General features: G+C 43.5%; 1 long non-coding RNA gene across 4 annotated transcripts in view; it reads left to right on the forward strand.

The window, feature by feature from the left end:
* LOC121102762 overlaps window positions 1-14201 on the forward strand; it is a 65566-nt gene that overhangs the window by 546 nt on the left and 50819 nt on the right. Inside the window, exon 2 of one of the 4 annotated variants that reach the window (XR_005834862.1) lies at window positions 10564-10830. The exons of the other annotated variants lie outside the window; for them this stretch is intronic. This is a non-coding gene — a long non-coding RNA (uncharacterized LOC121102762). The remainder of the gene's footprint in view (window positions 1-10563; window positions 10831-14201) is intronic. 4 annotated transcript variants of the gene reach the window in all.

Genomic DNA, 14201 nt, shown 5'->3' on the forward strand with positions numbered 1-14201 from the left:
TGGAGAGGAGGGGGGTGGGGGGATGGGGTAACTGGGTGATGAGCATTAAGGGGGGCATGTGATATAAGCACTGGGTGTTATATGCAACTGATGAATCACAGACCTCTACCTCTGAAACTAATAATGCACTATATGTTAATTAATTGAATTTAAATAAAATAAAATTAAAAAATAAGTAGGAAAAGAAAGGTCCAGAAGGCAGGCTGGGTTTGAGAGACCTCAGTGTCCTTGGCTGTGGGAGGCCCTGGCAGATCCCCTGGCTAGAGTCCCATCACTCACTGCAGCGAGCTGGGTCAGCTGGCGCCATGCTCTTGGGAGAGAGCTGGGGCCGCCAGGCTGTGCAGGCTGCACACAGTGGGATCTGTGATCCTCACAGCCTGCAGGGACAGAACCAGCACTCCCCTGGCCTGGCCTCAGGCTCCAACCCCTCCTGGACTTGAATCCTAGCAGGTCCAGGCAGGGGTCGGGGCCTCCTCCTGGCTTGGCTCCGTCTTTGCCCCCTTCACTCCCAGTGCCCCAGTGCCCCGGGACTTTGTATCCTGCCCAGCCCTGCTCCAGCTATTCCCCAGCTGCCACAGGTTGGGGGAGTAGAGGGTCCATCCTACTTGGTGCTGGCCACTTTGGGGCTTCACCCCTACTGCAGAAAGGCAAGTCCCAGAGGCCAGTCCCACTGCAGCTCCCGCACAGCTCCTGGATGGAGAGTGATAAGGCAAAGGATTCAATAATCGCCCAGCCTTAAGTTTTCTATCCTGATCCCAATCCCATTCTACTCCAAAAGAGGCAAATTGTGAAGTTTTCACATTAAAAATTTTTCCTCCTGAATGAAACAAATGGGCAGCATCCAGTAAGCAATTCTTCCGAAGCATATTTGTGCAAGCTGGGATTAGCAAAAGAATAAACGTTCAGGTTAGATTTTGCTGCCAAATGAGTTTTGGAGTCCTATTTACATCTTATACTGTAGGTAGGCAGAACTGTTGGGATTCTAGCATTGCTAATAAAGAACTGTGGAACTATACTCTGAATTTGACCAGTTACTGACAAGAGGGTTTTTAGGGGACTGTTGTTCTCTCAATGAATTCACAGTGTGTTTCATTTATTAAATGCCTCCCCCCCCGTTAAGTGTTACTATTAGAATCGCTCCCAGAAAAAGTTGAGGATGAAATAATTCTGGACAATAATTTATCACCCATCTTTACTCCTTTTCTTTCTTAAACACACTTCCCAAGAAAAAAGGCCAGAAAAGAAAATGAAAGACTTTGGGTAATTAATGTCTCCAACACACATCTAAGTTAACAGCTTCTAGGGTGGTAGCCTAGCTCTTACTGAAAAAAATCCCTTACTGGCTGTGGTCCAAGACATGGATGAGCAAGTACTTTGGAATGCACTGCAGACGTGACGTTCACAGTGGCCTGGCAACAGCACCCACATCAGCAGGGGTGGCCTAGGAAAAATCCTAACCGAGAGGAGGGAAAGGGTGGGGCACAGGGTGGGATCCTGGAACTGAAGAGGTGAAGTAAAAGGAGCAGAGAATTAGCTCAGGGGAAGAAAGCCCAGACTTTCATACCACAGGGCACAAAATCTCAGTGAATTTTCTTGCTCCAGAGAAACAGCAGAAGGAGAAGGATTTCAAGAATTACTGTACGTAAGCTTTCCCTTACCACTGATGACTGCACTGGGCATTGTTGTTAGCTCACTGCTCCCTTTGAACCCCAGGGTGGTGTGGATAAGCTAATTCCACTCCCTTTCCTATTAAGAGGGGAAATGCCTTGGAACACCACCACGTCAGAGTAGGGATCTGAAGCCAGCACACCCACTCTTTACCTCAGGGTGTAAAGGCCATGCTGTCAAGGGTGGTGCCTTGTTTTTTATTTTCCAGCGCCCAGGCCACGTCTGCCTTTCCACAGCACCCCAGCAGTCTTCCGGCATGTGAGCTCCAATGCACACACTACAAATCCAGATCTGGAGAGTGTGAGACAGAAGAGACACTTCTTTAGATTTTTGTCTGCAGCTGAGAGACACAGAACCCTGGCCCTGAAAAGCAAAAACTTGCGTGGGGCTTTGGAAAGGGAGAGATGCTGTAGATGGAGCCGAGCAACTTGAAGGGACAGGCAGGCCCCTGGGATGAAATTGGAGAGAAGGGCCAGCACAACGGAGTAGGAATATTCCCTGGCTAAATGGAGTCCTCAGGGCTGCTGGCTGTTTGGCTGCTGGACCTCTTGGAGGCCCAGTGTTTGTGAGCAAGTTTGACCACCGGTTACCCTGACCTCTGTCACTCTGGTGTGCACCCTGCCACCAGCAAAGCCAGGTGACCAAGGGTCCTGCCTGGGAACAGCACCCCCATTGTCACCCTAAACCTGGTCCTTCTCTAACAGACAAACCAGGAACATACAGGAGGAAGAATTTTTCTTCTGTGGCAATTGAGAAAGGGAGAGGAGAATGTACAAAGCAGTCTTAAGGAAAAATTTCTCCATCGAGTTTGAGCAAATAGAGAGGTTACTGTAACATCATTTATTTGGGGTGAATAGTGAATGGAGAAGGGTCTCAGTGGGAATCTCAGCAGAAACCTTGGTGGTCAGGGTCCCTGGGACCACAGCCTTCCAAATCCATTGCCTTGGGACATGCGGGGGTGGTTCCCGGGTCCAGGACTCTGCTCCAAAGGGTCCCCTCTGTCATTGGCCTAGGGCTCCTCTTGTGGGTCCCAGAGGGAGATGACTGCATCCAGGGAGGCTGCAGGGGTGTCTCCAGCATGTTGTGAAGACAAATGCATGAGTTGCATCTTTCCACAATGTCAGCTTCATTCAATCATGAAGCAGGTTAACATAACAAAAAATAACCCTTGACAGGATTCCAAACTCAAGGATATTTCACTAGGTGCTTAACTTGGCTTCTTACACACCACACAAAGCAAATCATGATACAAAGTCACACAACAAGATACAATAGGGGTAGGAAGTTAATGAACCAAAGGGGAAGTCAGTCTGTGAGTGGTCGAGATGAAGCCTTGGTCTGTCGGTGGCAGCTGTCAACACATGCAGCTTACTATGTTCAAGTGGTGGAGAATCTGTTCTGTTCAGAGATCAGTACGACCGAACCTTAGGAGGCAGCCGCCTTTTTTATCCGGTCATATGTGAAAGGGTCAGTGTCTAGAAAGTCTGACAGTTTGCTGCTAAAATCCTCCCTTTTAAAGGGATTTGATCAATTGGGTCTTTGCAGACCTCCTCTGTTTCCGCTGGTCATCAATTCTGAGTGTGTCATCAGCTGGTGCTGGTTTTGGGGGTATCTGGTCTTAGCTGCAACGCCCTTGGCTGCTTGTGTCACTGCTTGACATAAGTCACTGCTTGACATGAGTGACTCCATCTTGCTCTCCACACGGGGTGGGGTTGCTGCAGGCTCCTCAGTGGTGCCTGGGTTGCCTGGGGACATCTCTGGTTCCTCATGAATGTGCGTGTCCAATCCAGGCAGCAGGCTCTGTGCCCAGCATCAGGTTTTCCAGGCTTAAAAGTGTTGATTACTCGAGTAGCACCAGCGCAGAAGCCGGCAGTGACTGGAAAGCCTTTCCCAGTTGATGTCTTGGCAGTCCCAAGAGAGCCCACCCAGGGCGGGAGAGAAGGGGAGTGGCCAGGGCTCCGAGGCTGCGGAGAGCTCAGGGCTGGTTGTGTCTAGGGCCCTGGAGCCTGGACTGTGGAATTCCAGGCCCCCTGCTCACAGTCGGGAAAGGGCTGCAGTGTTGTGTACAGCTCACAAAAGGAGACTGAGTGTTTGGTTCTAAATGGATAGGGGAAAGCTGGATGGTGACTGGAAGCTTAGGAGCAAACTGCAACAGAAGATAGATCAGAGATATTAGCGTAAAATCCTATCATGTTGGATGAAATTATCCTGAGTCAGACTCTGTGGCTCATAGATTGGTGTAGGAAAATAAGAAGTATTTTGGGCTTGGGGGAAGAGGGCCATTTTAGGGGACCCTGGTTTGTACAGAAGTTATTACTGCTCCCAATCATACTGGTAATCCTGGAGCAGAGACTTGAACCCTGTTTGGCCAGCAGAGGAGTGCTGGCTGGGAGCATCTCAGGGATGATTTGAGATGTCAGTGAGGAGCAGGGAAAGGCTAGTTGCCCAATTCTTAGCATGGTCTTTCACGCTCCTAGTTTTGACTTCTATGTCTGAGTTGGTAAATGGAAAGGATTTCAGAATGTGTGTATGTGTGTAACAGCCAGAAGCCAAGATCTCAGGCTCCAGACAATGCCTGATTTAAGAGGCATTCTGTGTCTTTCTAAACAAGTGACCCTCAGCAAGTTTTCTAATTTCTCTAGACCTTATTTTATAATCTCTGAAATCAGGAAGCCAAATTTGTTCTTGTTTTACAAGGTAGCTTTCATGAATACATTCAGTAGTACAAGTTAATGTTTAGACAGTGTTTGGCAAAAAATGATTTCCTCAGTTGTTCCTACTATCATTATTATTGATTTTACCATGCATAGAAAGATGACCTTAATGGGAACAAATGTAAAATGGCAACTTTTTCGATGTACTCATTCTGTAAGTGGGTTGTTTTTCCTTCTCTTCACCGTGGTGAGGTTATATTATAATACATTCTTCATCTGAGTCAGTTTGCCACAGCATCAAGGGATAAAAATAGAATTTCTTGTTCAGGTATTATTCTTTACGCAATGAAGTTTGATTATTCTCAACATTTAACAAGCAAGTTGGCATATCCTTCCATGTTACAGATGCTGTGTTGGGAGCCACAGACACAAAGATGAAAAAGTGGCTTCAGTCTTCATAGACCTTACAATCTAGTGAGAGTGCAAAGCCATAGTCAAGAGACCGTGCAGAATACAGCCAACTCCATGTGCATCGGGGTATCTGCTTAGAGACTAGAAAGAATGATACTGAATTCGATGCCTCCTTTCAAAGCTATGTGTTTGTTTTTTTCTTGGACTGAGAAAAATATACACTTGTAAAACAATAAATGAGAAATAAGGAAACAGCAAAAAAGGATGATCAGCATCAAGTACGAACAAAGCGCTTTAGTAAAGGTATATAACAGGAATAGCAGACCGGAACCAAAGAGGCAACAGACTTGGGTGTAAATATTGACAGAATGTCTCCTTCAGCTCTAAAGTTCTGGGAGAATCCTGATGCAAGGTAATCCCATGTAATCCCAAGGGAATCCCAAATATTTATGGTAAATATTTACTGAATTTGACATTGGCAGCTCAAACAGATTTTTAAATACATTTTGCATATGTATCTATTTTGCACACACTTACACATCATAAACATGCTGTCTGAATGCTCAAGTCTGAATGAATTTATGTTGGTATGTGTCAGATACCTTTTGACATCATCCTTTTTTATTTCAAAATTTTATTTGAAAGGATTCACATACACACTCCATGCACAAATAGAGAAAAAAGTACAAGGAAGCCTTGTGTGTCTATTACCCCATCTTTAATCATTATCAAACTTTGGCAATCTTGTTTGATCTATGTGCCCCAGATTTCAGGTAAAATGTTTTATTTATTTATTTTTTAAAGAGTCCATTCATTTGAGAGAGAGAGAGAGAGAGAGAGAGAAAGAGACGGAGAGTGTGCATGTGACTGTGCACAGGAGCTGGGGGAGGGACAGAGGGAGCCAGAAAAGCAGACTCCCTGCTGAGTAGGGAGCCTGATGTCATGCAGGGCTGGAACCCAGGACCCAGAGATTATAACTGAGCCCGAGATCATGACCTGAGCCGAAGGCAGATGTTTAACAGACTGAGCAACCCAGGCACCCCTCAGGTAGAATGTTTTAAAACAGATCAGAAATATCCTATCATTGTACCTGTCAATACTATAGCATTGATGTAGAACAGATCAGACCTTGTTTATAATGCCATCATCAAGTCTTAGAATTTTAACAAGAATTCTTTAATACCATTTGGAAGTCAGTACCCATTACAACCCCTTCCAGTTGCCTTAAAAGTACCTTTTAAAAAAAGAGATTTATTTATTTATTTTAGAGAGAGAGAGCTAGATCAAGCACACATGAGAGTGAGCAAGCACTGGGGGGAGGGGCAGAGGAAGTCGGAGAGAGTCCCAAGCAGAGTCTGTGCTGAGCACAGAGCCTGACACAGCGTTCGATCCCACAACCCTGAGATCATAACCCAAGCAGAAACCAAGAGTTGGGTGCTTAACTGACTGCATCACCCAGGTGCCCCTGGTACCCTTTAAAAAAAATATTTTATTTTTAAGTACTCTACACCCAATGTGAGGCTCAAACTCACAACCCTGAGAGTAAGAGTCCTATGCTCTACTGACCCAGCCAGACACCCTATTTATATTTGAGTTCTTTATATGAGGATTCAAAGAAGGTCTATACACTGTATAGTTAATATGTCTCTTAAAACTCTTGATTTATGATTCCCAGTTCACCTTTTTATTCTTGCCTTTCACTTCTGAAAAAGCAGGGTAATATAGCCTGTAGAATTCCCCACATTCTGGATTTGGCTGATTGATTGCTATGTGTTGCTTATTCTTTTATTCTTCATAACTCTTGTATGCTGTTAGATTTAGAGGAGTGATTAGACTTAGACTGCATGTTTAGGGACAAGATTACTTCATAGGTAATGCTAGGTTTCCTTTTAATTAGGGGCCACATAGCCTGTGTTCTATCTCCCTGTTCATGGGTCCCACTGTTAGTGAGATTCAGAAATGATTAGAGAAGCTCCAGGGTGAGAACCGTGCTTCAGTATCAGCTTCAGTATAAGAACTGTCTACAACTAAGACGAAAGGATGAGGAGAAGGTTGCTAGAGAAAAATGGAATCCTGACATGCTTCACTGTGGACAATGGCTGGGAGGAGGGATAGGGTATGGAAACAAGAAAAACGTCCATTCATTGAAGGATACATAAAAAGTGATAGATGACACTCAATAGAAGATTAAGGTAGAATGGCTGAAGTGTATATGTAAATGAAGAGAGGCTCAAAATGATTCTCAAAAAGGAAACACACTAATTAAAACTATGCAAGTGTCATAAAGTTAGAAATGTGTGTAACTCATGGCTTTGGTGGTAAGGACTTGAAGTGAATAGACCTCTGAAAAGGCTGGTATTACTGTTAATTCTGAAAAGCATTATGGAAGTATTTGTGGAAGGTTGTGTCCTTCGTTCCTCTAAACACCACTCCAAGACCCACATCACAGATAATAGCTCATCCGGGTCCCTAAGGATTCATACAAGATGATGTTTATCACAATATTGTTTGTGATGGAGAGAGAAGCTGGAGGCAATTGTGATGTTTCTGTGAAATGTCCTATATTCATTCTATAAAACGTTCTGTTTCAGTTAGATAAACAAGTTGTACATATAGCTAAATAGATCATCTTAAAATCCTAATGAGGGGGCACCTCGGTAGCTCAGTCAGTGAAGCATCTTCCTTCGCTCAGGATCCTGGTACGGAGCACTGTGACAGGCTCCCTGCTCAGTGGGGAGCCTGCTTCTCTCTCTCCCTCTGCCCCTCCCCTTGCCTGCTTGTGCTCTCTCTCTCACTCTCACTTTCTCAAATAAATAAAATCTTAAAAAAAATCCTAATGAGGAGTGAATGATCAAATGGAGATATGTACCAGAATAACATTTATGTATGTGAAGAAAGTTCACACACCAAAAGCTACAAGTTCTATAGGATACATACATAATTACATGTAAGATCCATGCAGGTGAGTTATCTCTTCCTGTGTAACAAACTACCTCAAATGTAAGCAGCTTACAACAGCAGACATTTCAAGATGCAAAGAGTTCTAGAGATGGATGGGGATGATGGTTGGCAATATGAGTGCTTGAACACCACTGACCTGTGCCTGGAAAATGGGTAAGATGGTAAATTTCATGTTATGTGTGTTTTACCACAATTTAAAAAATGAGAAGATAAAAAAATTCTCAGCGAACATGTATCATCTCACACAGTTTGTGGAGATCAGGGAAGAGCTTAGCTGGGTGGTCTTGCCGAGGGTCTCAGGAGGGTGCAGTCATCTGGGGCACTGCCTGGAGCTGGGGGATCACTTTCCAAGCTCGCTCATCTCTTTGTTAACGAGAGGTTTCAGTTCTTTACCACAAGGGCCTCTCCTAGAGCTGTTCATAATATGGCAACTGGCTGCCCCAGAGGGAATGATCCAAGAGGGAGGACAGATGATGATGGAGCGACCAAATTTTACCTGCAGCATCTTCTATAGCCTAACTTAGAAGTGACATGTCCCCACTTGCATATTTCTGGGTCACACAGATCAATCCCAGAACAATGGGAGAGGGGCACTAGATAAATGTGTGAACGCCAGGACCATTTCTGGCCATCTTGGAGGCTGGCCATCTCATTACTGTAAAGTTTAGTCCACATGAAGAAAATGTAATTATGTAATAATTTTCAAGGGCGATAATATCATTAATGCGGCCAAAGTTCCTACAAACAGTATAAAATCATGCCCTAACTCTCCCAATTTTAAAGAAATGAAAGTTTAAAATTGAGATATGTTATTTTACCTATCATAAGTATTTTAAGTTGATGATACCCAATGTTATAAGAGTGTAGTGCAGGGGCATCTGGTGGCTCAGCCGGTTAAGTGCCTGCCTTTGTCTCAGGTCATGATCCCAGGATTCTGGGATCAAGCCCCACTTTGGGCTCCCTGCTCATCAGGGAGTCTGCTTCTCCTCTCCCTTTGCCCTTCCCCCTCAGTCATGCCCTGTCTCTCACTTTCTGCCTCAAATACATAAATAAGATCTTTAAAGAAAAAAGAGTGTAGGGCAGTAGACACTCTCATATAATCCAAGTTGAATTTGTTGCTACTGTATTTTGAAGAAAAATAAAACTACAAACTGAATTTATAACACACAGAACTTTATACAACATATAAATTTAACTTCTAGCAGTGTATTCCACCATCCCCTAGGATAACAATAACTTGAGCCAAGAAGTAGAAACTGGGAAATGTCTAATAATAGGAAATTAGAAATAAACATTTCTGGCTCCCCTTAAAATGACATATACTGTTGGTGAAAGAAAGAGAACAGTTTCACTATCTAGCCATTATAAAGGTAGGTTGGATGTTAAGGATGTTAAGAGGTAAAAGGGAGTCACAATGGTATGTATATCATGATTACATATTTATATATAACTAGAAAAATACAGGAAGCATGATAGCTTTTAAGAAATACTTAGGGCATGTTTGGTTTAAATTCAGAATGTAGAAAATTTTAGACAGGCAAGTGTGTGCCCATCCTGATATAAGCCTGAGCATCTTTGCCTGGGGTACCACTCTGTACTGTGATATTTCCACTGTGGAAAGTATCACGATTTTTGTTAATTGGGAGAAATAAAGAGCATAATGTACCTTCACTTCACTTCAGGTCTGCTTTGATGCAAAATACATTTGGGACCAATTGTGTGTGTGTGGGGGGGTGTGGAATTCAGGATTGAAGAAGTTTTGGACTTTAGAATATGTAGGAAGGCATTAGAGAACTGTACTCCACACTCTGTCAGTGGTTACTGGCAAGGGGATTGTAGAGTACTTTCATTTCTCAGTCAATACAGGAGCTAGTTATGCCTTTCCCCAACCCCTTTTGATGAGTTATTGCTTTGGAAAGAAGAACAGAACAGGTAGAGAAAAAGGAAACAGTGTAATTTCTGGCAAACTTTTATCTTCAACGATTGTCTCTTTTCTTACATACAGTACTTTTTTGGCTCCAAGCGAGTGTATTTAAATAAAGGCACACTGGCTCCTCCAACATACAGCAATGTGTTCGATTCCTCAGGTGGTAGAATGTACGTTTCACAAGCTCATTGTGACTGGAGAAATCAGAATAGAATCTGAAGTAACAGGACTATCATCCTGTAGCTAAACAGGTGGACGTGAACAATGCTTTCCAATTCTCCAAGCAAGGCCAATGCTTACTTACCGGGAAAGCTACAGCCTCAAGACCAGTGAGGGTGATGTCTTGGTGACAGGGAAAGATGGAAATATCCCAGAAAACAAAGGAGTGAAAGGGGCTTGGGAAATAGGTCTTGGGAAAGAAAGCCTGGAGCGTTCAAGCACCACAGAGCTAGCACTGTTGAAAACCTTGCCCTTCCAAAATAGCTGGAAAAGAGCAACTGGTATAAAATCCCAGTTAACATTTATTGATTTCAGTGGTGCTGGATGTATGCCTAAGGGAGTGCACCCAATCAACACATTGATTGATATGGTGGGAACTATAATAATAATTTTTTTAAAAGATTTTATGTATTTAGTTTTGGGAGAGAGAGAGGAAGAGAGAGAGAGCAAGAGCAGGGGAGAAGCAGACTCCCCACTGTGCAGGGAGCCCCATGTGGAACTTGATCCCAGGACCCCAGGATCATTACCTGAGCCAAAGGCAGATGCTTAATCCACTGAGCCACTCAGGCACCCATGGTAGGAACTATAATTAAACCCTGTTTTCCTTAATGAGGAAAATGTGGCAGAAGGGATAAACTAACTTTTGAAAGTCAAGAGGTGACAAATTTGAACAAAGGAATGACCATGGCAGATTTCTAACGCTGAACCCATCATCCTACATAGGCCAGGTGTCTGATTTCACCATGTCTGGACTACCAAGGTCACTGGACATCCTCCCACCTGCCCTCTGACCCACCCTGAGAACGCGGACAACAGAGATGCCTCTTCCCTGGACTTCCACTGAGTTCCCAAGATGACACCAAACAAGCCTTCATCTTGGATGTGTTTTTGGTGGGAGAGGGGAAGTTCAAGAAACACTGCTGCTAATGACAAGGAATCTGAATATACTAGGAGGTACCTCAAGATAGACTCTGAGGGAAAATGTCCTAGGTAGGCCTATGAGGAGAGCATTTGTTTCTTAATTATATTTTTTACCCCAGCTGCTCCCCATCATGTTGTCCTGACTCCTGGATCCCAGGATGACAGCTTTGGTGAGAAGGTCTTGCTGGGCGACTGCCTTCTTTCTTGTTGCTGCTCTTTTTGATTTTGAGACATAAATCAGATAAAATGCAGGCTTCATAAGAGGAAAACCACAGTTGTTTTTCTCACCCTAATTGCCCAAGGAAGTGGCAGCTGTGGGTGCAACTGCTGTACAGGAAGTGGGAGGTGGAGCATATAGCAAATCTCCTGTACATATTGTGGTTCTAATTTAAACAATTATTGTGCCCTATAAGTAGTCTAATTCTAGAGAGGTTTATTTTCTCTAGATAAGTTTACATCTAGGAACTTCATTTAGAGTGTAGTCTATAAATTGGGTTACCATGCTGCTTTAAGTAGAAGACACTATTTTTGAATAAGGAAGGAAAGATATCCAAAATATTGTGACAGGTTGTTGATTCCTGTATATAACAGGATTTCTTTGGAGGGACATAAAATTAGTATGTTTGCATTTGCCTAAAATAATGGAAATACTCCAAAATTTGTCAATTGTGTAACTTACCATTTGGGAGGTCGGGAAAGTGAGGGTGTAACTTCTGCTTTCACTTTATATCTTACTATTTGATTTCATTTGGAAAGAAATATGTATTATTTTGATGGTAAAATATTTAGGGATAAAAAATAAGAAAATAATTCTGTTGTTATTCACTTTAAAAAATTCTGCTGATGGGGCACGTGGGTGGCTAAGTGGGTTGAGTGTCTGCCTTTGGCTCAGGTCATGATCTTAGGGTCCTGGGATAGAGTCCCTCGGGAGGCTCCCTGCTCCACGGGGAGCCTGCTTCTTCCTCTGCCTGCTGCTCCCCCTGCTTGTGCATGCTCTCTCTGTCTTTCTCTCTTTCCAGATAAATAAATAAATAAAAATTCTACTGATTTGTGAAGAATTTACTATAAGGTAGGCAGTATGCGTCTTATTTTCATTATCTTATTTATCTTTGTGTATGTTGATTATTTAGCTATTATTATGTCCATTCTACAGGTAAGGAAATGTAGCTTTGCAGAATCTGAGTAATTCGTTTGCATGAGGGGCTGCTTGGCAAGTGTTTAGTCTGGTAAGGTGGCTTCCCACTGGGAGACCCCATACCTCTGTGTATTATAGTCACCAGGGCCAAGTATTCACATCACTTTCCACTTGGAGAGTCTCATCCAAAGTCATGTGGCTGCAGAGTGGATACATAACCTCTTCAGTTTGGTTTTAAGGAAGATAAAAAAATGATGTAGATTCTTAGTAAGATATGGGGAAAAAGAATGTGTCTTCAAAAGGGTCCCCCCAGCAGCAGCTCTTCCTGCCCACGGGTCCTGCTCCTGTGCTTTAATAAAACCACATTTTTGCACCAAAAAAAACCCCAAAATCAATAAACAAAGAACAAAAACACATACAAAAGAGGCCCCCCTCCAGTGCTAAATCCAGAGAAGTGAGCCTTCACTTTCAACTGCCATGTCACATCTAGAGAAAGAAGAGGCAAAAAAATATTTACATTAGCCGATGTGAAGCCTTCTTTAAAAATAGGAATGGGAACTCTCTTGAGAAATGTGAATTCCTGAAGTTGGTCTCTAGGTGTCTGGAGGATGGACCATGAAAGCAAGGTGTAGGCCCAACTGGCAAGTGATCACTGAGGATTCCAGTGGTGACCCCAGGAAGGTGGCCTCAGCGTTTCCTGGGCCAAGGAGCAAGGATATGTCTCCCAGGTGTGAACAGTGAGTGGACACTTGCGTCGTAGAAAGTGGGCAGTGCCTGGGGGCCTGTAATACCCAGAGCAGTGGGGTTTCCCAGTGGGGACCCACATTACCCAGGCAGACACCCGCCGAGCAGCCTTAGATTCGTTGAACTCCCCAAAACAGAAACTACTCATTGTGACAGGGGAGGCTTATCAGGGACTCTTGATTTGCACAATCTAAAATTACACTCTTATTCTTAAATCAAAATGTTACTGGTCTCCAGTGACTGTGGAAGTTTCCTTGAAGGATCACTTATAACATTTTGTTCTTACACATTTTTTTCTTTTCTATTCTAACCTGGAAAACGTGAGTGTGTCACTCTAGACACTAAGCAGCCCAAGTGATATGGGGTACTATAACCTGACACACTTAGGAGGAAAATGTAGAAACACAGCTTCACACACAATTGGTTGGCTTTCCCTTGCCAATCTCTCAGGTACATCTCTGGCCAAGCTCATAATTTATTGGGTCAATATCATATATGTGAGGAGTCTTATTGTCAATAATCAATTGAAACTGAACCAAACTTCCATTTTTCATCTAAATTGTGTCTTATGTCTGCGTGGAGGCCAGCTGGCCCTCTTGGACAGGATTGATCCAGTCCAGATACCTCCCACTTGGGTCACCAGTTGCCTTCTATCTGTCCATGATTGGATTAAACTTGTTCTAGACTCAGGGTTCCTTTTACTTTATATTCTCTCTTGATGATAACACCCCTCCCAGACTTTGCATGTCTTCCTCCATTGCATTATTCAGATTTCAGTTGAAAGGATGTCGTCACAGCTCTGGCAATTCCTTCCTGACTACCCTAAGTAAGATTGCACCTTCCCAGCTACATCCTTTCCAAATAACTTACATAACATTCTGGATAGCACTTACTATACACACATCTTTTTTTTAATTTGCAAGCATGTTTCCTGCTTGTTTCTTCCCATGAACGTGTCAGGCACATTACACAGAATTCATGTCTACCTTGTCGATTGCTGTATCTCCAGGACCTTGATCACCATGTAAGATAATATAGACACTTAGTAGGCATTCATGACAGAAGAAGGAATGAATGTGTACAAAATATTTTGCAGCCATCAGCGCAACAGGGGAAAGGCAGGTGTAAATATCTTCCTTGGGAGCCTTTGTTTGTTTATTTCATTGTGCTTCTCAGAACGCAATAAACTTGCCTCCACCGTCTAATGCTAGCCTGACCCAGTGAACTAGACCTGTAAAGCTATCCTGAACTTGCGTTGATTAATGTCATGCAGAAGGAGCAGATTTATGTGCTTCCTCTCACCAGGCCAGGCTTTCTGAAGCAATCTGTACTGCAAGTAAATATCAGCATCCCGTTTTCAGCATCTGGTTTCTGCTAACTCAAAGTCCTAGGCTGGAAGACTGCTGCTTCCTTCTCTCTCTTGGCCCAGACACTGTTTGACCATCTAGGAGCCTGATGGATTGGAGCTTAGTCTGTCTTGCTGCCAGGGTTTGGTTGTCTGCCTACAAGAAGCAGGAACCCTGGCCGCTGGCCCCACTGCACATGGCGGAAGCCTGGGTCT

The sequence above is a fragment of the Ursus maritimus genome, unplaced genomic scaffold (assembly GCF_017311325.1).
Source record: "Ursus maritimus isolate PB19 unplaced genomic scaffold, ASM1731132v1 scaffold_15, whole genome shotgun sequence".
Taxonomy (NCBI): Eukaryota; Metazoa; Chordata; class Mammalia; order Carnivora; family Ursidae; genus Ursus; species Ursus maritimus.